Raw genomic sequence first — 27,348 nt, 5'->3', positions numbered from 1 at the left:
ACTCCTTAATTTCTCTTTCTTCTGTCTTGCTGTTGGTGTAGAGAAATGCAACTATTTCTGGGCATCGATTTTATATCCTGACACTTTACTGAATTCCTGTATAAGTTCTAGCAGTTTTGGAGTGGAGTCTTTTGGGTTTTCCACATATAGTATCATATCATCTGCGAAGAGAGATAATTTGACTTCTTCTTTGCCGATTTGCATGCCTTTAATTTCCTTTTGTTGTCTGATTGCTGAGGCTAGGACCTCTAGTACTATGTTGAATAGCAGTGGTGATAATGGACATCCCTGCCGTGTTCCTGACCTTAGCGAAAAAGCTTTCAGTTTTTCTCCATTGAGAATGATATTTGCGGTGGGTTTTTCATAGATGGCTTTGATGATATTGAGGTATGAGCCCTCTATCCCTACACTTTGAAGAGTTTTGATCAGGAAGGGATGCTGTACTTTGTCAAATGCTTTTTCAGCATCTATTGAGAGTATCATATGGTTCTTGTTCTTTCTTTTTTTGATGTGTTGTATCACATTGACTGATTTGCGGTTGTTGAACCTTGCAGCCCTGGAATAAATCCCACTTGGTCGTGGTGAATAATCCTTTTGATGTACTGTTGAATCCTATTGGCTAGTATTTTGTTGAGTATTTTTGCATCTGTGTTCATGAAAGATATTGGTCTATAGCTCTCTTTTTTGATGGGATCCTTTTCTGGTTTTGGGATTAAGGTGATGCTGGCCTCATAAAATGAGTTTGGAAGTTTTCCTTCCATTTCTATTTTTTGGAACAGTTTCAGGAGAATAGGAATTAGTTCTTCCTTAAATGTTTGGTAGAACTCCCCTGGGAAGCCGTCTGTTCCTGGGCTTTTGTTTGTTGGGTGATTTTTACTGGTTACTTACTGGTTATGGGTCTGTTCAGGCTTTCTATTTCTTCCTGGTTCAGTTGTGGTAGTTTATATGTTTCTAGGAATGCATCTATTTCTTCCAGATTGTCAAATTTATTGGCGTAGAGTTGTTCATAGTTTGTATTTCTTTGGTGTTGGTTGTGATCTCTCCTCTTTCATTCATGATTTTATTTATTTGGGTCCTTTCTCTTTTCTTTTTGATAAGTCGGGCCAGGGGTTTATCAATTTTATTAATTCTTTCAAAGAACCAGCTCCTAGTTGCGTTGATTTGTTCTATTGTTTTTTTGGTATCTATTTCATTGATTTCTGCTCTGATCTTTATGATTTCTCTTCTCCTGCAGGGCTTAGGGTTTCTTTCTTGTTCTTTCTCCAGCTCCTTTAGGTGTAGGAATAGGTTGTATACCTGAGACCTTTCTTGTTTCTTGAGAAAGGCTTGTACCGCTATATATTTTCCTCTCAGGATGCCTTTGTTGTGTCCTACAAATTTTGAACCGTTGTATTTTCATTATCATTTGTTTCCATAATTTTTTTTTCAATTCTTCTTTAATTTTCTGTTTGACCCATTCATTCTTTAGAAGGATGCTGTTTATTCTCCATGTATTTGGATTCTTTCCAAACTTCCTTTTGTGGTTGAGTTCTAGCTTCAGAGCATTGTGGTCTGAAAATATGCAGGGAACGATCCCAATCTTTTGATACCGGTTGAGTCCTGATTTAGGACCGAGGATGTGATCTATTCTGGAGAATGTTCCATGTGCACTAGAGAAGAATGTGTATTCTGTTGCTTTGGGATGAAATGTTCTGAACATATCTGTGATGTCCATCTGGTCCAGTGTGTCGTTAAGGCCTTTATTTCCTTGCTGATCTTTTGCTTGGATGACCTGTCCATTTCAGTGAGGGGAGTGTTAAAGTCCCCTACTATTATTGTATTGTTGTTGATGTGTTTCTTTGATTTTGTTATTAATTGGTTTATATAGTTGGCTGCTCCCACGTTGGGGGCATAGATATTTAAAATTGTTAAATCTTCTTGTTGGACAGACCCTTTGAGTATGATATAGTGTCCTTCCTCATCTCTTATTATAGTCTTTGGCTTAAAATCTAATTGATCTTATATAAGGATTGCCACTCCTGCTTTCTTCTGATGTCCATTAGCATGGTAAATTCTTTTCCACCCCCTCACTTTAAATCTGGATGTGTCTTCAGGCTTAACATGAGTTTCATGGAGGCAACATATAGATGGGTTTTGTTTTTTTATCCATTCTGATACCCTGTGTCTTTTGACAGGGGCATTTAGCCCATTAACTTTCAGGGTAACTATTGAGAGATATGAATTTAGTGCCACTGTATTGCCTATAAGGTGACTGTTACTGTATATGGTCTCTTTTCCTTTCTGATCTACCACTTGTAGGCTCTCTCTTTGCTTAGAGGACCCCTTTCAATATTTCCTGTAGAGCTGGTTTGGTATTTGCAAATTCTTTCAGTTTTTGTTTGTCCTGGAAGCTTTTAATCTCTCCTTCTATTTTCAATGATAGCCTAGCTGGATATAGTATTCTTGGCTGCATGTTTTTCTCGTTTAGTGCTCTGAAAATATCATGCCAGCTCTCTCTGGCCTGCCAGGTCTCTGTGGATAAGTCAGCTGCCAATCTAATATTTTTTACCATTGTATGTTACAGACTTCTTTTCCCGGGCTGCTTTCAGGATTTTCTCTTTGTCACTGAGACTTGTAAATTTTACTATTAGGTGACGGGGTGTGGGCCTATTCTTATTGATTTTGAGGGGCGTTCTCTGAACTTCCTGAATTTGATGCTCGTTCCCTTTGCCATATTGGGGAAATTCTCCCCAATAATTCTCTCCAGTATACCTTCTGCTCCCCTCTCTCTTTCTTCTTCTTCTGGAATCCCAATTATTCTAATGTTGTTTCGTCTTATGGTGTCACTTATCTCTCGAATTCTCCCCTCGTGGTCCAGTAGCTGTTTGTCCCTCTTTTCCTCAGCTTCTTTATTCTCTGTCATTTGGTCTTCTATATCACTAATTCTTTCTTCTGCCTCATTTATCCTAGCAGTGAGAACCTCCATTTTTGATTGCAACTCATTAATAGCTTATTTGATTTCAACTTGGTTAGATTTTAGTTCTTTTATTTCTCCAGAAAGGGCTTTTATATCTCTCGAGTGGGTTTCTCTAATATCTTCCATGCCTTTTTCAAGCCCTGCTAGAACCTTGAGAATTGTCATTCCGTACTCTAGATCTGACATATTACCTATGTCTGTATTGATTAGGTCCCTAGCCTTCGGTACTGCCTCTTGTTCTTTTTTTTTTTTTTGTGTTGAATTTTTCTCTCTTGTCATTTTGTCCAGATAAGAGTATATGAAGGAGCAACTAAAATACTAAAAGGTTGGCAACAACCCCAGGAAAATATGCTTTAACCAAATTATAAGAGATCCAAAATCGTGAGGGGGGATAAAGGGGATAAAAAGAGGTTCAAAAAGGAAGAAAGTAAAAAAAAAAAAAAAAAGAAAAAAGAATAAAGCAGAAAAGAAAAGAATTTTTAAAAAAAGAAAACAAATTAGAAAAATATAAAAAAGAAAAAATATATATATATTAGATAAACTAGTTAAAAAACGTTAGAAAAAGGTAAAAGTTAAAAAAAATTTACCAGAAGGTGAGAAAGAAAACAAAAAATGAAAAAGTAAAAAAATTAAATTAACTGCAAGACTAAATAAAAATCTCAGGGAAAAATCCATGAGTTCCCTGCTTTGCTTTCTCCTCCTCTGGAATTCTGCTGCTCTCCTTGGTATTGAAACCACACTCCCTGGTAGGTGAACTTGGTCTCGTCTGGAATTCTTGTTGATCTTCTGGGGAAGGGGCCTGGTGTAGTGATTCTCAAGTGTCTTTGCCCCAGGCGGATTTGGACCCCCCTTATCAGGGGCTGGTGTGAGTATTCCGCTCGGGTTTGCTTTCAGGAGCTTTTGTTCCCTGAGCGCTTTCCATAGAGTTCCAGAGGACGGGAATACAAATGGCGCCTCCTGGTCTCTGGCCCGGATTTATGAAGTAGACAAACAAAAAGAGTTAAAAAGACTGATACAAGAAATTGACAAGAGAAAATATATATATATATATATGCTAATAAGGAAAGGACCTCGTCAAAAAGAACCACAGGTGTAAAATTTATATACTATCAGGAGAAACACAAAAAACACAGAAACACTGGTGGAAGAAGATGGGAGAGTTCTTATAAATTCTCAGTGTGTGCGAGGAAGGTTGTTTTGATTCTTCCTGGATGTATCTTGATATCTTTGTTAAAGGACTCCACTTTCCTAAGATAAAGGGTATTAAAAATTGGTTTACCTATAGGGATAGTATTGATTGGGGAAAGGAGATTACTTTGAATTTTAACACTATATGAATATTAGAGGATACAAATAAAAAGAAATAAAGTAGACTAAACTAAACTAAAATTTAAAAAAAGGAATTCAAAAAATAAAAATGCAAAAGAAAAATATAGGTGTATGTATCAAAAAGTTCATGTTAGAAAGGTATTATGGTATTTGATGTACTGTACAACTTGATGTGATGGTAAATAGGTTAAAAAAATTACCTATGTGAAAAAAAAAAAAAATGAACCAGAATAGTGGTAACAAGTGAACAATACAAGTTTTCCTATGAAGTAGTGGTTGTTCTCTTGTAGTCCTTTTTTTTTTTTTCCTCTTTTTTTTTTTTCCTCTTTTTTTTTTTTTTCTTTCTTGGTTTGTTTTCTGGGGGAGTGGCCTGCCACGTGAGTTGTCAGTCAATGATGTTTCCTGAGTTAAGTCCTCCTGCCCCCCTCAAGGGGGTGGGCTCTGAGGAAACTGGTTTTTTTCAGGCTTCTGTTCTCTGGCGGTTTTTATGATTGTTCACTTTTTTTTTTTTTTCTCCTACCTTGACCGCCTTTGATGGTTTTTGTAGTTTTAGAGGAAAACAAACCGCACACTGATCTCCCTCTCAGAGAGAAGCCTCAGTCTGGGTGCAGAGCTGAAATAAGTTCCCCCTTGGCCACTGGCAGAGCAGGTTCCAAGTTGCAGACCCTGGGGGCGCAGGATCTTTTGCTTGTACCCAAAGCCAAGGCAGTGGCAGCTGTCTGGGAGCTCCCGATGGCCAGAGAGGTTCCAAGCAGCAATCGCACACTGAGATTTTGCCGCTGGCCGGGGCTGGGAGTGCCGGGCTTGCGCGCACCTCTTTCAGAGGCGGCTATGGGTCGCACCCACGTCTTGGGCACTGAGAACAGGGCGCTGGTCCATAAGCACCAGGCTGGGCTTTTGCGCACCTCTGTCAGGGGAGAGTTTGGGGCGTGCAGCTTAGGCTTTGAAACAATGGCGCGGGTCAAAGAGTGCCGTCTGGGCCTTTGTAACTCAGGGGAACATGAGGGACATGCGCGCGTATCTCAAGCTTTGTGGTAGGGCTTGTGTGTTCTGCTGACTGGCGTGGCTCCCATCCCCTCACAGGAACTAGAACCCACGCATTCTCGGGTTCGCTGGCAGCTTAGGGACCAAGACCTGGTTTCTCCACCGCACTCTCTCTGGCTCAGCGCTGGGGAGGCTGTCCTGGGCCTGGGGACCCAAGCCCTTTTCCCTAGCCACCCTGAGTCCCACAATTTCCCCCCACGATCCTTTGCTCTTTTGGAGTGCTTTCAACCAGTCTCCAAGTTAATGCTTGCCCCCAGACACAGGGCACTCTTGCTCATATTAGGGTATTACTTTCCAACCGGTCGCCTCGGGTGGTTCCCTCCCCCTTCTGTTTATCTTCCAATATCAGTCCGCCATTCCCAATCCACATTACCTGCCCACTGGCGCTTTCTGCCCCTGTAGAGATCCAGATGTGTATAATTCTGATCTCAGGCTGATTTCATGGGTGATCAGAGTTCTTTGGTAGGTAATCAGCTCACTTTGGGGTACCAGCTGAAAAGGCGCCTCCTCCTACTCCCACGCCATCTTGTCCCCTGGGGGAGAAACTTTTGTTTAAATACTATTCTGGGTTTGTCTCTGCTATATCCTGCCCTTGCAGAAGTAGCCCTTAGTCCACACCCAAAGGAGATTTCCCCTAGCCAGCTCCATTCCACAGGGTCACGTGGAGGTCTTGTTGAAGATAATGATTACATTTGTGTGTATTGTCCATGTCACATACCAAGTCCAGCAGAGCCTTCTCTGTAGGGTCAGCCATGAAACATGCTGGCACCCAGAAGCACACAGGCTTGAAGCAAATTTTGATGGAGAAATCAGGGGGAAAGACCAAAGTCTTTGCATGGGAAAAGGCAGTGATTCTGGGCAGTTATATCTCAGGAAGTATATCCAAAGAGAGAAATTCCAAAGCAATGGAATGTTGAGGAAGGGGTTTTCTGAATGTAATCTAAATTAATATCTTATAGATTATCAAATGTTCAATAAGTAGTAGTTTTTTCTCTTCTTTGGAGATTCTGGTAAGCAGAAGTGACACATTTCCAGATGTTAAAGAACTCATCAACAAAGGAAGTTAGTACAATGCAAAGGATTGCAACCTTGAATATATAAATTGTGCCCTCTAGTTTTGTGCAGTTAATAAGTTGTAAAATTTTACCCAGTGGCCTGTATAATGCAAGACAAAGAGATTCATAGCAAAACTTGGATTTGTCTCAGTAAATAAAAGAAAGGAAGAACATCAGGGTATAGTCTGAAGATGTGCTAGTTTTCAAAAATGCAGTAATATTGTTCCATAAATTAACAAAAATACAAAACACAACTTAGTATGCCCAAATATCAATATAAATACTACTGCTAATAAGTATATCCATGAAGAATCAAGACAGGAAAATTTAAGTCAAATGAAAGCAGGAGTATCTGGGGAGTAGGATTCTCAATGTACTTAATTTTCTTCCCTATATTTTTCAGTATTTCTAATTTTTACAAATACCAGACCCCCTTTTAATAACCACAATAATAAATGTCATTAGTAAATAGTCTATGAACTGATAAAAAACAGAAAAAGGAAATCAGAAAATCTTAGATTAAAAAATAAAGTTATTAAGTTATTAATGGATATAATAACATCGAATTTGGACACATTAAAGAAATTATAGATGACTCATCAGAGAACCTACATGAGAGATAAGATAATAAAGAATATGAAGGCTATATCAAGATCCTCCAGTATATACCTAATAGGAATATCAGAAATAGGAAAAATGAAGAAAGGTAGATCAATAATTTTCAAAGTTGAGTAAAACATGACTCCTTGGACAATAAATGTGTGTTTAACTCTTAAAAGGTTGATAAAAAATTAGTAATAATCTATACAGATAAAAGTAAAAGTCATTACATAAAGTTGAAAGAGAAAAAGGTGGGATGCCTGGGTAGCTCAGTCTGTTAAGCCACTGCCTTTGACTCAGGTCATGATCCCAGGGTCCTGGAATTGAGTCCCTTGTCAGGCTCCTTGCTCAGCAGGGAGCCTGCTTCTCTCACTGCCTCTGCATGACACTCTGCCTGCTTGTGTGCGTGCTCACTCTCTCTTTCTCTCTCTCTGACAAATAAATAAATAAAATCTTAAAAAAAAAAAAAAGAGAAAAAGGTAAACAGCGTAAGAGAAGATAGGGGTCGGTTCAAGATGTCAGTGTAAGAAGACACTGAACTCACCTCCCATGGACATATTTACAAATCTACAGCTACACATGGAAAAATTCCTACTAAAAAGAAATGAAAACTAGCCAAACAGCTTTCTCTACAAGGGATTAAAGGGCCACACTGAGATAGGTAGGAGAGGCAGAGATGTTGTCTTACCAAAAAACCCACCCCATTGTGGTGTCATAAAGGAGCTTCATAGGCCCTTAGCCTCTCCCTTAAGAATAAAGGGTTTGTGGCCACCTGAGACATTCCAACTTTTGGGATATGCAAAAAACAGTCATGGTCCCCAAATGTCTGGTTTTGAAAATAATGGTGCTTAAATCCAGGAGATGCAGGGGCTGTGTGGATCTAAGATAATTCTTTCAAGAGGCCCCTGCATAAACAAAAGTAGTAAAATTAAATGTAAGTACAATAATTATTTAAGAAATATACAAATTAAAAAGAGGCAAATTATGACATAAATAATAAAACGTGGGGGGAGAGTAAAAATAAGTAGTTTTTAGAATACATTCAAACTTAAGTTTTTACTAACTTAAAATAATCTGATAAAATAAAGATTGTTATATGTGAATTTCATGGTAACCACAAAGCAAAAGCCTACAATAGACACACAAAAGATAATGAGAAAGGACTCTAAATATAACAGTTAAAGAAGAAATTTCAAACCACAAGAGAAAGGTACAAGAGAAGAGAGTAAAAAAGAACTACAAAAACTCTCAGAAAGCGATTAACAAAACAGCAATAAATTTATGCCTACCGATAACTACTTTAAATGTAAATGGGCTAAATTCTCTAGTAAAAAACAGAGTAGGTAAACAGACTAAAGAAAAAAAAAAGAAAAAGAAAGAAACAAAAGACTCATCTATATGTTGCCTACAAGAGACTGACTTCAAATCTAAAAACATGACTGAAATTGAAGGAATGGAAAGTGATTTTCCTCACAAGTGAAAATAAAAAGAAAGTTGGGGTATGGAGACATGATTTTGTTCTATCAGCAAAATAAACTTTAAAACAAAGGCTATAATAAATAAAGAGACACATATAATGATAAAGGAGTCAATCCAACAAGATATAAGATTTGTAAATATTTACACATCAAACAAAGGAGCACCTAAACATATAAACCAAATATTAGCAAAACTAGAGGCAGAAATTAACAGCAATACAATAATAGTTGGGGAATCTAACACCCCACTTATGTCAATGGATATATCTTCAGACAGAAAATCAATTTTAAAAAAGTCGGTCTTAAATGAAACATTAGATCAGATGGACATAATAGATGTATTCATTACATTCTATCCAAAAGCATCAAAATGCACATTCTTTTCTAGTATTCATGGAACAGTCTTCTGGATAGGTTATATGTTAGGCCACAGAAAAGTCTCAATAAATTTAATAAAATTGAAATTATATCAGGCATTTTTTTCCCAACCACTATGGTATGAAACTAAAATTCAATTATAAGAAGAAAGCTGGAAAAACCATAAATATGTGGAGATCAAACAACATGCTACCAAATAGCAAGTGTGTCAATGAAGTAATCAAAGGAAAAATTTTTTAAAAAATAGCTTAAGAAAAGTGAAAATGGAAATACAAAACTCTATGGAACAAAACAAAACCAACTTTTAGAGGGAAGTCCATAGTAATACAAGCCTACCTTAGGGGGAAAAAAAGAAAATAAAAATCTCACATAAACAACCTAACTTTATACCTTAAAGAACTAAGAAAGAAGAACAAATAAAGTCTAAATGTAATAGAAGGAAGAAAATAATAAAAATCTGAGCAGAGGGGTGTCTGGGTGGCTCAGTGGGTTAAATCCTCTGCCTTTGGCTTAGGTCATGATCCCAAGGTCCTGGGATCAAGCCCCACATCAGGCTCTCTGCTCATCAGGGAGCCTGCTTCCTCCTCTCTCTCTCTCTCTCTCTCTGCCTGCCTCTCTACTTACTTGTGATACCTGTCAAATAAATAAAATCTTAAAAAATGTGAGCAGAAATAAATGAAAAATAGACTAAGTATAAAATAGAAAAGATCAAATGAAAGAAGATCAGCTTCTTTCAAGAATAACAAAATTGATGAACATTTAGCTCGCCAGGGAAAAAAGAGAGAAGACTCAACCAAAATCAGAAATGAAAGAGAATTTAAAAGTGATACCACAATAATACAAAAGATTATAAGAAATTATTATGGACCATAAAACACCAACAAACTAAAAAATAAAGAAGAAATGGATAAATTCCTAAAACATACAACCTCCCATGACTGAATAAGGAATAAATAGAAAATCTGAGTAGACCATTACTAGTAAGAAAATTGATTCAATAATGTAAAACCTCTCAATAAATAAAAGACCAGGAATAATTGGCTTCATTGGTGAATTCTATCCAACATTTAAAGAAGATTTGGGGGGCACCTGGGTGGCTCAGTGGGTTAAGCCTCTGCCTCCAGCTCATGCTGAAGATCGAGCCCATCATGCTGGGAAGGAGCCCCGCATCAGGTTCTCTGCTCAGTGGAGAGCCTGCTTCCTCCTCTCTCTCTGCCTGCCTCTCTGCCTACTTGTGATCTCTCTGTCCAATAAATAAACAAAAATATTTAAAAAAAAAACCTCTTTAAAAATAAATAAAGAAGATTTGTACTGATACATCTCAGATTCTTAAAAAAAAAGAAAGAAAGAAAAGAAACATTGCACTGGGTGTGGTACATACACAATAAATCTTGGAACACTGAAAAAATAAAATAAAAAGAAACTCACGGGCCAATATTTCTGATAAGCATACATGCAAAACATTAGCAAAACAAATTTAATGATATTTTAAAAGGACTTAAGCCCATGGCCATCACTGGTGTGGAACCAGAGAGCACAGTGAAGAAACCAAGTCTTGGTCCCTGAGACACTGGCATGACTGAGAGCAGCTGGGTTGTGGTGCCCAGGAGGGAGCCTGCAAGGGAGACTCACCATGGTCATGTGGGATTTATTCAAGGTATTCAAGGATGGTTCAACTTCTGCAAATATATCAATATGATACATCACATCAATAAAACTAACAGAATTAACATTTTTGGGACTTTGAAATCTAATCTGAAATTAATAGAAACCAAGGGCTATTTCATGAATGGAAGGGCAACTAACAGCATAGTGACACTTTGGTACACCTATCACCGCCATTCCTTAGTTCTACAGCTACTGTAGAGACTATGGCACACAGCTACTGTAGAGACTATGGCACACATTTTTAGGGAGCTAATTTGGACCTTTTTAGAAAAACACTATGGTCGTGAATTTTGAATTGTCTGCAACTTTCCTGATGGAGTGGCACAGAATCTGGCCTTTGTTTTGCTCTCCATCCTCAAGACACAGTGAATTCTGGATAACACTGGTGTTTTTGTTTTGTTTTGTTGTTTTGTTTGGTTTTGTTTTGTTTTTTTTTAAGATTTTATTTATTTATTTGACAGAGAGATCACAAGTAGACAGAGAGGCAGGCAGAGAGAGGAGGAAGCAGGCTCCCTGATGAGCAGAGAGCCCAATGAGGGGCTCGATCCCAGGACCCTGAGATCATGACCTGAGCTGAAGGCAGAGGCTTTAACTCACTGAGCCAGACAGGTGCCCCAACAGTGGTGACTTTTGATAGGTTTAAATATACATACACATAAAATGATATTATAGTATAATAAAATAATAAAAATATAAATAAAATATATATTTATTTATAATAAATAGAAATATAAATAATATTTATAAATATGTAAATAAAATATAAATAAATATAAAAATATTAAAGATAGTATAATAAAACAAGTAATAACTAATCATACTATAACTCCCTGGGACATAGGATGGTGAATAGCACAAGAGGCATACAAACCCAAAAACACATGAAAAAGGAAGCCAATAGAAGATTTCCTGGGAGAATAAAGGCTCACAAGGACCGTCACATATACGAGGGAAGACAGAGTGCAATGTACATGCCCAGCACCAGATACATGCTTGGAAAAAACATTAAAGGACCCCAGGCTTATACTTGGCAGACCTATGGACTCTATGTGAGTGGGAATTTATAGCCAATACAAATTCATAAGTGGCCTGGCATAGGATTAAAGCAGTTCTCAGCTCGTATAAAAGCTCCAAAGACTGAGAGAGGTTTTTTGTTTGTTTGTTTGTTTGTTTTCCCTATTTTTGACTTCAAGCATTTAAGGAAACCACTGTTATGTCCCTATATGATCAACGAAATAAAGGAAGATATTTTATTAATCATACAGGATATGGCAAATATAAAGAATATAGTCTTTGCAAAAACAGATTGTAAAAATCACTAAACAACTGGATAACTGTGTCAATAATAATAATAAAAAAGAATCAACAATAGCAAACTATGGGGAAGGAGAAGAATCTAACTTGAAGAATTAGCACATTATATTAAACAGCAACAGCAACAACAAATTTAAGAGAAATATAAAGAATCAGAAGAGTATGGACTATTTACAGAAAAAAAAATCAAATTTGATGAATTTCTGGAAATTGGACTCAAACTCTAAATCACATAAAAATAAAAAAGCTACATAAAAATTCTGGTTCTACTCCAAAATGAAAATAAATAAATAAATAAATAAATAAATAAATGTGGAAATTTTAGTAGTGGGGTTTAATAGTAGATTTGGGCAGGCAGAATAAAGAAAGAGAAAACTTGAAGATTGAATTTGTTAAATCTGAGAAGATAAAATAAAAATCATTAAGAAAAGTGGGTAGAGCCTGAGGACCTATGGAAAACTATCAAATATACTAACACAAAAATTAAAGGAATCCAAAAAGGAGAAAAGAGAAGGAGAAAGAAAGAATATTTGAAGAAAAAATTTCCAAACTTTTCCTAAACACCATGAAAACATAAATTTACAAATCAAAGGTTTCAACAAATTCTAAGATGCTCTTAAATAAACCCACACCAAAATGCATTCTAATCAAACTGTCAAATGATAGAGAAAAGAAAACAGCAGGGAGGAAAGCAACTTCTTGTGCACAAGGGATCCATAATAATATTCACAGCTAATTTTTCAACAAAACTGTGGAAACTAGATGGGAATAAGATTATATATGTAAAGTGCTGAGGTCGATGCAGGGGAAGATGGTGGAGTAGGAGGACTCTGAGCTCACCACATCTCATGATTACAACTAGATATCATCCATGTAAATAAACCAGAGTAATAAACCATCCAAGTAAACAATAACTAATAAGTAGTAAATAATAAGTAATAGTAATAATAATATGTATAATAAAATAATAAGTAATAACTAAAAAGTAATAAGTAATAAATAATTAAATATACCATCCAAGTGAATAAACCAGAGAACAATCCAAAGACTGGAATAACACTCTACAACTACATATAGAGAAGATTGCATCTGAAAGTTAGGGTAAGTCTAAAGGTAAGAAACAAACAAAAAAATCATAAAAATGAATATTTCTGTAAAAATCACTCAAGGAATGCACAAATTTAAAGGATATTTAATATATAATAATATATATCTAAAATGTTAGAGGAGAGTAGTAAATAATGGTTTCAAAGCCTGGGTGACTCAATCATTAAGTATCTGCTTTTGGCTCAGGTCATGACCCCAGGATTCTGGGATTGAGCCCTGCATCAGGCTATCTGCTCAGTGGTTACCCTGCTTCTCCCTCTCCCACTCCCCCTGTTTATTTTCCCTCTCTCACTGTGTCTCTCTCTGTCAAATGAATAAATAAAATCTTTAGAAAATAAGTTTAAAAAAACATCATTTCAATATAGACTATCAGATGCAGAAGAGGTTATATATAAACCTAATGGTAACCATGTTTCAAAAATCACTAAACAGGGCACCTGGGTGGCTCAGCCATTAAGTGTCTGCCTTTGGCTCAGGTCATGATCCCAGGGTCCTAGGATCAAGTCCCACATTGGGCTCCCTGCTCAATGGGAAGCCTGCTTTTCCCTTTTATACTCCCCATGTGTTCCCTCTCTCGCTGTGTCTGTCTCTGTCAAATAAATTTATAAAATCTTTAAAAAGAAAAAAAAAAACTAAACATGCAAAGAATAAAGAGAAAGTAATCCACATGTATCACAAAAGAAAATCAGCAAACCATGAAAGAGATAATGGCAAGAAAGGACCAGAAAAAATCTTCAGAACCAACCAGAAAAAATAAATAAAGTGATAATATATATGTTTATCAATAATTGCTTTAAATGTAAATAGACTGAATGCTTGAATCAAAAGACATAGGACACTGAAATGGATAAAATATAAGACCCATCTATATTTTGCCTATAAGAGGTTAATTTCAGACCTAAAGACACCTGCTGACTCAAAGTGAGGGGATGGAGAACAATCTATCATGCAAATGGTTGTGAAAACAAAGATGGAGTAGTAATACTTATATTAGACAAAATAGAATTTAAAACAAAAATTGTAACAAGAGATAAAGAAGGATACTATGTCAGAATGAAAAAGACAATTCAACAAGAATATATAAAGATTGTAAACATAGGAACCCAAATACATGAAACAGTTAATAAAAAAATAAAAAGGAACTAATCAATAACAATACAATAATAGTAGGGACCTTTAACACCACACTTACATCAGTGAACAGATCACATCTAAATAAGACCCAGGACACTGGGATCATGACATGGAAACAATGCTTTAAATGACATTGGAACAGATGGATGTAACAAGTACTTTCAAAATATTTCATCCTAAAATGACAGACTACATATTCTATTTAGGTGCACATGGAATGTTCTTTGGAAAAGTTCACATTTTAATCTACAAAACAAGATTGAACAAATTCAAGAATATCAAAGTCATACCATGCATCTTTTCTGACCACAATCGTATGAAATTAGAATTTAATCACTAGAAAAAATCTAGGGGAAGAGACAAGATGGTGGAGAAGTAGGAGGCGCTATTTCAACCGGTCCCCTAAAGTAAGCTAATTACCTACCAAAGAACTCTGATCACCCATGAAATCAACCTGATACTAGAATTATACACTTCTGGATCTCTACAGGGGCAGAAGATGCCAGTGGACAGATAAAACAGAGTGGGAACCTCGGACTGATATCAGAAGATAAACAAAAGGGGGATGGAGACACCAGAAGCTACCCATTGGAAAGTAATACCCCAATACAAGAGTGCACTGTGATGGGAGAACCAGCATTAAAATGGAGGCTGGTTGGGGCATCTGAGTGGCTTAGTCGTTAAGCGCCTGACTTGGACTCAGGTCATGGTCCTGGGGTCCTGGGATTGAGCCCCATATTTGGCTCCCTGCTCGGCAAGAAGCCTGCTTCTCCCTCTCTCTCTGCTGCTCCCCTGCTTGTGTTCCTCTCTTGCTGTGTCTCTCTCTGTCAAATAAATAAATAAAATCTTTTAAAAAATAAATAAATAAAAATAACAATAAAAAAATAAAATGGAGGCTGGTTGAAAGCACTCAAAAAGAGCAAAAGATCTTAAGGGGAAATTGGTGGAATTGGGCCGTTAGAGACAGGGCCTTAAGCCCATAGCCACAGCTGGTGTGGAACCAGAGAGTGCAGTGAAGAAGCCAAGTTTTGGTCCCTGAGCCACTGGCATGACTGAGAGCAGCTGGGTTGCGATGCCCAGGAGAGAGTCTGGTGTGACTGCCAGCAGGGGCTCTCTAAAACCACAGCCTTTTATACTCTACAAGTGCACTGAGACCAGGGTCTGAGTTATGCTCCATAACCTCCCCTGAGAGAGGTCTGTGCAGGTGCTAGTCAGTACTCTTTAAAACTGGGAGACTCTGAACACACTCAGCCAGGGCCAGCATGAAAATCTCAGTGTACTATCTCTGGTTGGGACCTCTCGGGTGGTCTGGAGCTTCCCAGACAGCCGCAACTAGTTTTCTCATGGTTTTGGGTACAAGCCAGAGTTCCTGTGACCCCAGAGACCGTGACTGGGGATGTGCTCTGCCAGTGGCAGAGAGGGAATTTAGACGCTCTGGAGCACCCAGAGGGGAACAGACTGAGGATTCTCTCTGAGATGGAGGTCTGGGTGCAGTTTGCTTTCTTCTAAACCTCCAAAGAACTGCCAAAATGCACCAAAGGAGAAAAACAAACCAACAAAAAACCCTCCAGAGAACAAAAGCCTGAAAAACCGGTTTCCTCAGAGCCCAGCTCTTTGTTGGGGGTAGGAAGACACAACTCTAGCAAGAAAATCCTCCTGGAAGGCCCCTCCCACAGAAAGCCAGCAAAAAAAAAAAAAAAAACAAAAAACAAAAAACAAAAAAAGAAAGAGAGAGGAGAGGAGGACACCCGCCGCCAGGACTTCATAGATACAACTTTATTTTTAATTTGTTCCCACTATTCTGGTTTGTTCGTTCTTTCTTTCTTTTTTTTTTTTTTTTTTTTTTTTGGTCTGATTTTTAACCTATTTACCATGACAATGAGATGTTAAGTACATCAAATTCTATAATAACCATTTATGTCTTCATTGGAGAAGTCTCTGTTCATATCTTCTGCCCATTATTTGATATGATTGTCTGTTTTATGTGTGTTGAGTTTGAGGAGTTCATTATAGATCCTGGGTATCAACCTTTTGTCTGTACTGTCATTTGCAAATATCTTCTCCCATTCCGTGGGTTGCCTCTTTGTTTTACTGGACTGTTTCCTTTGCTGTGCTGAAGCTTTTGATTTTGATGGAGTCCCAAAAGTTTATTTTCGCTTTTGTTTCCTTTGCCTTTGGAGACATATCTTGAAAGAAGTTGCTGTGGCTGATACCAAAGAGATTACTGCCTATGTTATCCTCTAGGATTCTGATGGATTCCTATCTCCATAATAACCTTTTAATCTGAACATTTTTGATGCATATACCTGTGTTTTTCTTTTTCTTTTCTATTTATTATTTTTTTTAATATTCAAATAGAGAGAAGCTTCAAGGTAACCCCCTTTCCGCATTCAATGCTGATGAGGGAGCAGGTGGCTGGCTGAGGACAAAGCAAGAGCTGGCGCCTTGCACCCCCCCCTTCATCCGCTCCCCTCCATAGGTGTAGCATTCCTCAGGCACCCCTGACTGCCATAAAACAATAAATAGTTAACTTGCAGGGATCGCAATCCTGCAGAACAGGAATCTCCCTTGCCCTACAAGATGTCCCAGAGACCTAAACAGGGAGGTTACCTTATCAATAGCACAAATTTCCAGAGGCGAATAACTCTTGGTTCCTGAAGCCCTAATGTCCCCCTCCCACCATAAACTGGAGGAGACTGGGGTAGAAAGGAATGTAAATGATAGCCAGATCATAATGCCCCACCAAGAATCCCCCATTATCTTGATGTTAGTGCTTGACCTAGGGACGACATTAATCAAGCCATAATGTCAAAGACTCCCCCCCGGCACCTTGTAGGCCCTCCCTAGCATGTGAGAACTCTGTCGAAATCCCCCATTCCTTCACCACCTCCCCCCAACCGTGGGGTATATAACATGCCCACCTTCACAACCCGGGGCAGCAGCTCTTCCTGCCCACGGGTTCTGTCCCCGTGCTTTAATAAACCACCATTTTGCACCAATGACGTCTTAAGAATTCTTTCTTTAGTCGTCGGCTCCGAACCTCCTCACCACACCGAACCTGACTTAAGGTTCTGGGACTTCATCATTTTTGGCGAGCCAGCCAGGAGATTTGTGAGTCTTTACATTTGGACTCTGAGCTTCGGTGCAAATTGGTGAGTACTTTCTCTCCTTTTCCTGTACTCTCATTCCAGGGCTTTTTCAAGGAGTACGGTCTTATTGGAACACTTGCATGTCAATTGCTCAGGCTGAAATCCTATAGCCCGTGGCTACTCCACGGGGAGGAGAGCGTCTGCCTTTTGACTGTAAGCTAGTACCCTGGCCGGAATGGCAATATGACCCAGAAACTTGATGGCCTCACTCTATTCCTGTTCTTATAGAAAGTTGTCTCTCTTGGGCACGGGACAGCCACCTAAGTCACCAGGACGGCTGCCAATCTTAAGACTCCCGTGTGAGGTTTCCTCCTGATTGATCTAATGTGATCCCCTCCACATGCCCGGTCTAGCCACTTCTGGCCGCGGGACCTCCACTGGGAGCCGGCCGAAACCAGTACCCGATTGAATTAAAATGCAACCGGGGACCGTTTCCTAGGGAAGTTGGCTGCAAGGACCACATGTGTTGGAATGTCGCTTAGACCATGATGGATTTCAGTCTTTACTGTTTCTCGTCAGTGTCATCTGCAAACCACCTAAAGCTATGAAATTGAGTAATTTCCCTTGACAAAACTTCTCTAGCGTTTTTGGGGTTAATATGGCAAAACAGTATGCAGTCTTCAGGATAGACAATGGCTTGGCATGGCACAATTTCCTAGTCCATTCACCAGGCACCCATCTGTAGCCTAGGATGCGATGGGGAAGTGGAGGGACGCCGGCACCCCTCCAGGGCCAATGCCTTCTCAGGGAAGGCAAAACGGTGATCAATAGCGATTTTTGTTGAGGGACGCCTCTGGTCGCTTTTGACACACAGGAACCTCTGACATATCCTGCGTGGGACGCTACCCAGGAGTCAGGGGGGATTTGGTAATGGACCTTCTTTACTTTTCTGGAAGCATGGCCTCAGTAGGCTTCCTCAGTTCGCAGGGACTCTACCTTGGGGTGCCTTTTAACCCACTGGAAATAATTTGGATTGCAAAACTTAGGAAAGGACTGAGCTCCTGTAACACTGCATGGCCTCAGTGGGATCTATCAGTTAGATCTCCTCTGCAGGAAGCAGGGCAAATGGACCTAGGGTGCCTGCACCGCTCATACCTAGGCCTTCATTGCTCTACACCAGGACCCCTAAGGGGCTTTTGTGAAATGTGTTTGCCCAAATGAGTCAGCTAGTAAACGTTCTCCTGACATATTTGGTGATAATTACGTAAATAAGCCTTCTTCTAGTAAACCCAGTTTGCTGGGCCATCCCTAGCAAAGGGGACTCTGGCTTTATTTCTCTGTTTCTCTTAATAGATGTGGGGGCTTCTCCCTCACTCACGTCCCGTGTTAATGGCTATAACTGGAGCCAAGTGGGGTTGGTCTAACTTGAGACAGAGACCATAAGGAATATTCCTAAGCAGCTGCCGAAACTCTCTTTGTTTCGGGGAAGTTTCCCTGTGTTCTCTGGCCTGACTTGGACTGCCTAACCCCTTCCCCCTTGCTGGTGGGAAAGCATGGCGTCTGCTCCTCTGTTGGGGCTTATGAGCTCTGAAACCGGGAATCCCTTCTCTGCCTCCTGGCAGCACTTTGTTTCCTCTGTTTTCCCCTTATGTGTTTCTGTACCAACGTGTGTGCAGCCTGCATGACTAGCTTCTAGATCATGCACCATGGCTCCTTCTCTCTTCACTGTCAAGGAGCGAGAAGAGCCCCCCCTCCCTGGACCTAACACCCCCACTCCAGATCTTCCCACGCATGTCTCAAGTAAACATTCAAAGTGGAGTGGGTCCAGGTGGAACATAAATCACTATTGGAACTAAGTTAAGTTTGTTGGTTTAATTAAGACCTGTCTTTTAAGTTTACAGCAGTAAATGTGAAGCTTTTATTCTATCAAAGTTTACTGAAGGTCAAATAAGCTTGTGTTACTTGTTAAAATTTGTTAGCAAAGAAATGACTAAACTGATGGTTAATTGTCTATCTCAAAGTTCTAATGGGTAATTGCTGAAGTAACTTTCAAAGTCTTTGGTAACCTGAAAGTTTTAAAGTTTTGCTTGGATGACAAATGGAATTAAATTGTGGACATCTAGGTCTTAACCAAACAGGATAAAATGCTAAGTCGTTAATTTCTGGATGTAGGTTTGTGCTTTTGACTTCTTACTGCAAAGAAACTAAGAGTATTTAAATCTGTTGGTAAACTTGTTTGCCACTTAACTGATTCATAATTTGCCACCTGAAGAATTCTGTTGTAACAGTTCACAATTGGTTAATAACTAAAGGTGTTTCTAAGAATACAAAGTTCTGCTTAGTGTAACTAAGACTGATGGAAATAAAGGGAAACTCTGTATGTAGGAAAGTAGGAGATATGTAAGAAAGATTTAAGGAATGGGAATACATTTTGTTGAAGGTAAAGGAAGGTAATTTTGTCCTAAATGAGATGGTTGTTTGGAAGGAAATGGCTTGGGACAAAACCTGAATGCAAAGGAAAGTTGTAGAAGGTTTGTGAAGGGAAATCTTCAGAAAAGGAATTTTAGCTATGGTCAAGAATGGATTAAGATTGAAATGAATGGGTTTTAAGGATACATTGGTACAAGACTGAAATTGTCTCTGTTCAAAAGGACAATGTTTTCTTAGATCAATTGATCTGCTGTTAAGAAAATGTAAATGGTTTTCTCTTTGCCTGCCCAGAAAAACGAGTTTCTATGTTCAGTTTTATCAGGTGTTTAACATCCCTAATTATATTTAGGCATGTGCTTTAAAACTTTCTAAGATTTTAGCAAATGTTGACAGGATTTAAATTGTAAATCTCTTTAACTCAGGCTTTTCCTTGGTATGTGAAGTTGCTCATGAAGTACTACTGAACCAATGATAAACCTTGGGTTACATTTGGGAAAATGCTATAACTATTCTAGAGATTCTACGCACTTCCTAAAGTTTTAACGTTTTGAGAGATCATCGCTTGATACTGTAATTATGGAAATGTTATGTATCACAGAAATAACCTGATTTCCTTGCAGCTAAATTGTAAACTCCCGTGTCTCTTTAGCTCTAACCATATCCATTCTGAGTTTTTGTCATTTATAATTGTTTTAATTCTCTGGTAAAATGAGTTTTATCTTCAAGGATATTCCTATAAAGGACTTTCAGGACAAATACAGATATTTGATATGCTTGAAAATCCTAAAACTGAAACGGGTAAGAATTTCCAGAACTGACTAAAGCCGCATTCACCAGAATTAGTAACATGGGACTAAATGAACTAAAAGATTATAGTGTTGTGTCTCTTAATGTTTTGTCTTACTTTAAACATTGCTGGTTCTCTCTACTGTTTGCTCTTACAGACTAGGGATACTCCCTCCTAGTTATCTGTAACTTATAGAGATGTAAAAGTGCTCATTTGTAAAAGTGCTCAAAGCATTCAAATTTTCTCTCTATCTGAACCCTCTGAAACCAAAAGGTCTCAGTAAGTATTCATTCTTCCACGGCAATCAGTCATTTGCATAAGTTCAATAAGAATCTGTTCTCCTTGTAACAGGAAAGAATTGGAAACACGGGTTATTTTACCAAGGCTTTGACTGGGATGTCATATTTGAAAAGACTCAGATATGACCAGACAGCTTTAAGGAACTAAGGTTGACTTTATGAAACCTGGAGCCATAAAGCCCCTTGGGACTGTTGGCCTGATACCTTGCTTACAGAGTTCCCAGCAGCCCCACCAGGTGAGTAAAGAATGTCACTCCTTGGTAGGTGCAGTCTCGGGAAGAGGAATTCGCCCAAAGGTATTGCAGGCATGCCTCATGGCAAGTACAGGGCTTGGCTTCTGGCCCGGAGAGGCTACTAAAAGTTCAACCTAGAGATTCCTTATACAAAGTTCCAGCAAAGCAGATTCTAAAAGATCTATTGATCACACTCACTGTTCTTACTGAGATTATGTAAATAATAGGCCAAGTTTGTTAACACTAGACTTGTTTCACAAGTGAATTAGTCCTGATTTGGCTATCTCTGGAAATGAGGGTTATTTTAGAGAGAAAAATTATGTTTTAATAACACACCTTTATGGATGTTGAATTCTAGATTTGATTGTCTTTAAATGTTTACCTAAGCTATACAATTTGAGGTAAACTTCAGAGAAGTTGCACAATAGCTTCTTTAGTCGATCTTATTATTTTGTGGGGATATTAGCAGACCCCACTGCACATGATTAAACAACTGGAAAATGGGATTGATTCCCTGAAATTGTATAACTTAACTAACACCTTATGTGTGGCTGGGATAATGAAATTGCCTAAAAGCCAACCTATCACACTCCATAGGATTAACTATGGACTTGCGGAGATAATGGATGACCCCACTTTCTTTATGAGTGGATTGAATGATGCATGGGGAACTCCCCTTATCTCTTGACAAGTTTTCTCACTTGCCAGTGATCCTCTGTAATCAGGATATTATTAAGGCTGGACCACTCAAAGGTCTTCTTATTGGTTTCACCCCTTTGTCATATTTATCCTAGAGGCCACCTCTGTTGAGGTGCAATTGCAAATAGATGCTTTAGCTAAAACAGACCTCATAAAAGGAGCCTCAAAGCCCACTATGGGTCAGTCCTTGACTGTAATGATGTCACATCAGGTCCAGATTTGTCTTATAAGCCAAAGGCCACCAATGGATGATGGAGGCCGACTTATTAAATACTGGGCTACATTAACAGATATGCCAGAAATAAAACTTGTCAAACTTTAAACCTAGTTACCTGTATGCCTGAACCTGACCACTGTACTTCTTTCTCTATAGAGCAAAAAAGGTTATTGATCTTGCTTACTCTATCTGGCCAGATTTAAGATGCCCCTGTTAAAAATATGAATGACAGTTGGTTTTCTGATGACAGTAGTTTTCATAGAAAAAAAAAATAAGAAAAGCTAGGTGTGCCATAGTGCTTACTAGCACTTTGCAATTGCCAAAGTCTAAGAATTAACATTTATACTGACTCCAAATATGCTTTCCTGGTACTACATGCCCATGGAGCTATTTGGAAGGAAAGGGGATTGCTATCAAGCCATAACTCCCCAATCAAATATGAGCCTAAGTTATAAAACCCTCCTTATCGCTATACTGAAGATGGCATATATCAGATCCGGGATACATATTTGTGGTTCACACCCACGATTGGACAGCTCAGTTAAAAGGCAGTTTTATGCTGGGAACAAAAGAATCATACGTAGGATACTTGGACAAATAACACACAGTATCGAGGATGGCTATCATTAGAAATGTGTTCCCAAATAATAGTACTCCAGGCTACTGAATGTTTTGCTACTGATTGGGTAAGGTGACCTGGAATTAGATGGCCAGCTCCAAATGGAACCCACTGGATATGTGGAACTAACCTGTGGGCCTGGCTTCCTCCAGGGTGGATAGGTCGCTGTACTTTAGGATTTGCCTGGATCCATGGGTGCATTACTAAAACCATTACAACTCCAGCTAATCTCCCCAACTTGAAACAAAGATGGACACAATCTGTTTTTAAATGGTATGATCACTTAGCATCCATTTTTGTTCCATCTGCGGGACTAGAGGATGTCATGTGGCATGTAGAAGCCCTTAATAAATATACTACAAAGGCACTCAATGATCCACTAAATGGCATCTCCCTCCTTAATACCAAAGTCTCACAAATACGCAAGGCAGTCCTACAAAATAGGATGGCCTTAGAAGTTCTGACAGCAGCCCAAGGTGGCACACATGCATTATCAAGACAGAATGTTGTGTGTACATTCCAGACTATCACAAAAATGTCACAGGACTAATAAAAGATATGAATACCCAGATTAAGGCCCTACAAGATCCTTCTTTCTCTTTTAGTGATTGGTTAAGTTCCTGGCTTGGAGGAGGGCTATGGTCAAATCTCCTTTTCGGGCTTCTTATTCTTATCGCCTTATTAAACCTAATATGTTGCTTTGTTCCATGTTTCTCCACTTGGTGCCGAGACTCCATTGTTACAATGACTACACCACGACAGACGATCCTTGTCGCGCGCGAGGACGCCTCTTCACTGTCAGCGCTGGATTCAGCTGCCTCCACCTTTTGTAACTCCCTTATACGTTCCTACCCTGACCAATATTGACCCGAGCAGGTAGGGACAGCTCTACACCCCTATTCAGCACGAAGAAGTTACAGAAGATGAGACCTTCCACCTTCAACCACCTTAAAGATTTAAGGGTCAAAATTGTTCAGGGGGGAATGATGAGGGAGCAGGTGGCTGGCTGAGGACAAAGCAAGAGCTGGCGCCTTGCACCCCCCCCTTCATCCGCTCCCCTCCATAGGTGTAGCATTCCTCAGGCACCCCTGACTGCCATAAAACAATAAATAGTTAACTTGCAGGGATCGCAATCCTGCAGAACAGGAATCTCCCTTGCCCTACAAGATGTCCCAGAGACCTAAACAGGGAGGTTACCTTATCAATAGCACAAATTTCCAGAGGCGAATAACTCTTGGTTCCTGAAGCCCTAATGTCCCCCTCCCACCATAAACTGGAGGAGACTGGGGTAGAAAGGAATGTAAATGATAGCCAGATCATAATGCCCCACCAAGAATCCCCCATTATCTTGATGTTAGTGCTTGACCTAGGGACGACATTAATCAAGCCATAATGTCAAAGACTCCCCCCCGGCACCTTGTAGGCCCTCCCTAGCATGTGAGAACTCTGTCGAAATCCCCCATTCCTTCACCACCTCCCCCCAACCGTGGGGTATATAACATGCCCACCTTCACAACCCGGGGCAGCCACATCTCTGCCTGCCCACGGGCCCTGTCCCCGTGCTCTAATAAATCACCTTTTGCACCAACGACGTCTTAAGAATTCTTTCTTTCGTCGTCGGCTCCGAACCTCCTCACCCCACCGAACCTGACTTAGGTTCTGGGACTTCATCAATGCTACCTCTATATGTTTTAATACCCCATTATCTTGGGAATGTTGAGTCCTTTAAAAAAAGATATCAAGATACATCCAGGAAGGGTACACCTGGGTGGCTCAGTGGGTTAAGTCTCTTCCTTCAGCTCAGGTTATGATCTCAGGGTCCTGGGATGAAGCTCCGCATTGGCCTCTCTGCTTCCCTGCTTCCCCCTCTCTCTCTGCCTGCCTCTCTGCCTACATGTGATATCTCTCTCTCTGTCAAATAAATAAATAAAATCTATAAAAATATGTACATCCAGGAAGAATCAAAATAACCTTCTTCAACCACACTGAGAATTTATAACCAACCCTCAACTGTTTTCTTCTGTCAGTGTTTCTGTGTATTTGTTTTTGTTCTGGTAGTATATAAATCTTATACTTGGGGTTCATTTTGGCTGGGTTCTTTTTATTTGTTTGTTTGTTTGTTTGTTTGTTTATTATTCTCATCTACTTTTGTCAATCTTTTTGTTTCTCTGTTTTTGTTTGTATATTTATAGGTCTTAACTTTGGGGCCCATTCAGGCTAGGCTTTCTCTTTATTTTTTCTTTTTTTTCTTTCTCTCTCTCTCTCTCTCTCTCTCTTGTCTTTTTTCTTTCTTTTTGGTGAGGACTCTCAATGGCTCAGAAGTGTTCCAGAGTGCATCTTTCCTGCACCATGGTTGATACATTCAGCTATACATTCGTTCAGCCATCCCTCACCAAAATGACAAGAAGGAGAAATGCCCAACAGAGGAAAAAATCAGAGACTGAGCACTCTCCATCAGAGCTATTGGATATGGACATAGACAGTATGTTGGAGAGGGAATTCAGGCTAACAATTATCCAGGCAATAGCTAGGTTGGAGAAACCCTTTGATGACAAAATGGAATTGATTAGGGCAGAAGTGAAATTTGCCATAGAGGATGTTCACGATGTTCTCAAAGAGTTCCAAACTAATCTAAATTCTCTAACAGCTAGGGTAACTGAGGCAGAAGGTAGAATTAGTGATCTGTAGGACAAAGTGATAGAGAAAAAGGATCAGGAGGAAGCCTAGAACATACAGCTTAGAAGCCATGAAAACAGAATTAGAGAAAAAAAAGATGCCATGAAATGTTCCATTATTGGAATCCCTGAAAGGAGAAAGGGGAGAAGACTAGAGAATATAATTAAACAAATTCTCCATGAAAACATTCTGAATCTAGCAAATGGAATAAGCATTCATGTACAAGAGGCAGAAAAGTCTGCCCCCAAGATTATAGAATCTAAAGACCTCAAGACACCTGATTGTAAAAATGATGAATCGTAATTTTAGACAGGAGCTCTAGAAACCAGCTAAGGGGAAGAGAATCCGTAGGTACAGAGAAAAGCCCATCAGAATAATGTCAGACCTGTCCACAGAATCCTGGCAAGCCAGAAAGGACAGGCAAGATGTATTCAGGACACTGAATGAGAAGAACATGCAGCCAAGAATACTTTATTCAACAAGACTGACATTCAAAATGGATGAAGAAATAAAGAGCTTCCAAGACTGCCAAGGTTTTAAAGACTATGTGAACACCAAGCTGGAACTACAAGAAATATTAAGAGGGGTTCTATAAAAGAGGAAAACATCCAAGAATATCACTGACAGAAATATATGGGGACAATCTATAGAAACAAATACTTCACAGGTAACATGATGTCAATAAAAACATTTCTCTCAATAATCACTCTCAATGTGAATGGCCTAAATGTGCCTATAAAATGGTACAGGGCTGCAGATTGAATAAAATGACAGGACCATGCATATGTTTTCTACAAGAGAACGATTTTGAACCTAAGGAGACATGCAGACTGAAAGTGAATGGATGGAGAAGCATCTTTCATGCCAATAAGCCTCAAAAGAAGGCAAGGGTAGCGATTCTCATATCAGATAAATTAGATTTTAAACTAAAGACTGTAGTCAGAGATCCAGAAGGACACTACATTATTCTTAAAGGGACTATCCACCAAGATGATCTAACAATTGTAAATATCTATGCTCCCAATATGGGAGCAGCCAATTACATAAGAAAACTGTTAATCAAGATAAAGAGTTATATTGATATGAATACATTAATAGTAGGAGATCTTAACACACCACTCTCAGTAATAGACGGATCATCCAAGCAGAAAATCAGCAAAGAAACAAGAGCACTGAATGACACATTGGACCAGATGGACCTCATAGATATATACAGAACATTCCACCCTAAAACAACAGAATACTCATTCTTCTTGAGTGTGCATGGAACCTTCTTCAGAATAGACCACATACTGGGTCACAAATCAGGGCTCAACAGATACCAAAAAACTAAGATTATTTCTTGCATATTCTCAGACCTCAATGCTTTGAAACTGGAGCTCAACTGGAAGGAAACATTTGGAAGGCATTCAGACACCTGAGAGCTACTTAGGAATGCTTGGATCAACCAGGAAATCAAAGAAGAACTTAAACAATTCATGGAAACAAATGAGAATGAAGACACTTTGGACCGAAAATATGGGATACTGCAAATGCCGCCTAAAGGGGAAATACACAGCCATCCAAGCTTCCCTCAAAAAAATGGAAAAATCCAGAACACACCGGCTGTCTGTACACCTTAAAGAACTGGAGAATCAACAACAAATTAAGCCAACTCCACACACAAGAAGTGAAGCAATCAAGATTTATCAATGAGATAGATACTAGGGATACAGTAGAACACATCGAAGGATCTAGAAGCTGGTTTTTTGAAAGAATCAATAAGATTGATAAACCGTTGGCCACAGTAATGCAAAAGAAAAGAGAGAAGGCCCAAATTAATAAAATTATTAATTAAAAGGGAGAGATCACAACTAACACAAGGAAATAGAAACAATTGTCAGAAATTATTATCAAAAGTTATATGCCACTAAGTTAAGCAAACTAGATGAAATGGATGAATTCCTTGAAAACTATAAACTTCCAAAACTGAGCCAGGAAGAAACTGACAACCTGAATAGACCAATATCTAGTAATGAGATTGAAGCAGTGATTAAAAACCTCCCAAAAACTAGAGCCCAAGCCCAGACGGATACCCTGGAAATTCTACCGAACCTTCAAAGAGGAAATAACACCTATTCTCCTGAAGCTGTTTCAAAAAATTGAAGCAGAAGGAAAACTTCCTGACTATTTTTATAAAGCCAGCATTACCTTGAATCCCAAACCAGGCAAAGACACCACCAAAAAGGAGAATTTC

This window comes from Mustela nivalis, assembly GCF_964662115.1.
Source record: "Mustela nivalis genome assembly, chromosome: 11".
Classification (NCBI taxonomy): domain Eukaryota; kingdom Metazoa; phylum Chordata; class Mammalia; order Carnivora; family Mustelidae; genus Mustela; species Mustela nivalis.
The sequence above is the reverse complement of the archived record's forward strand: the minus strand, read 5'-3'. Positions refer to the sequence as shown.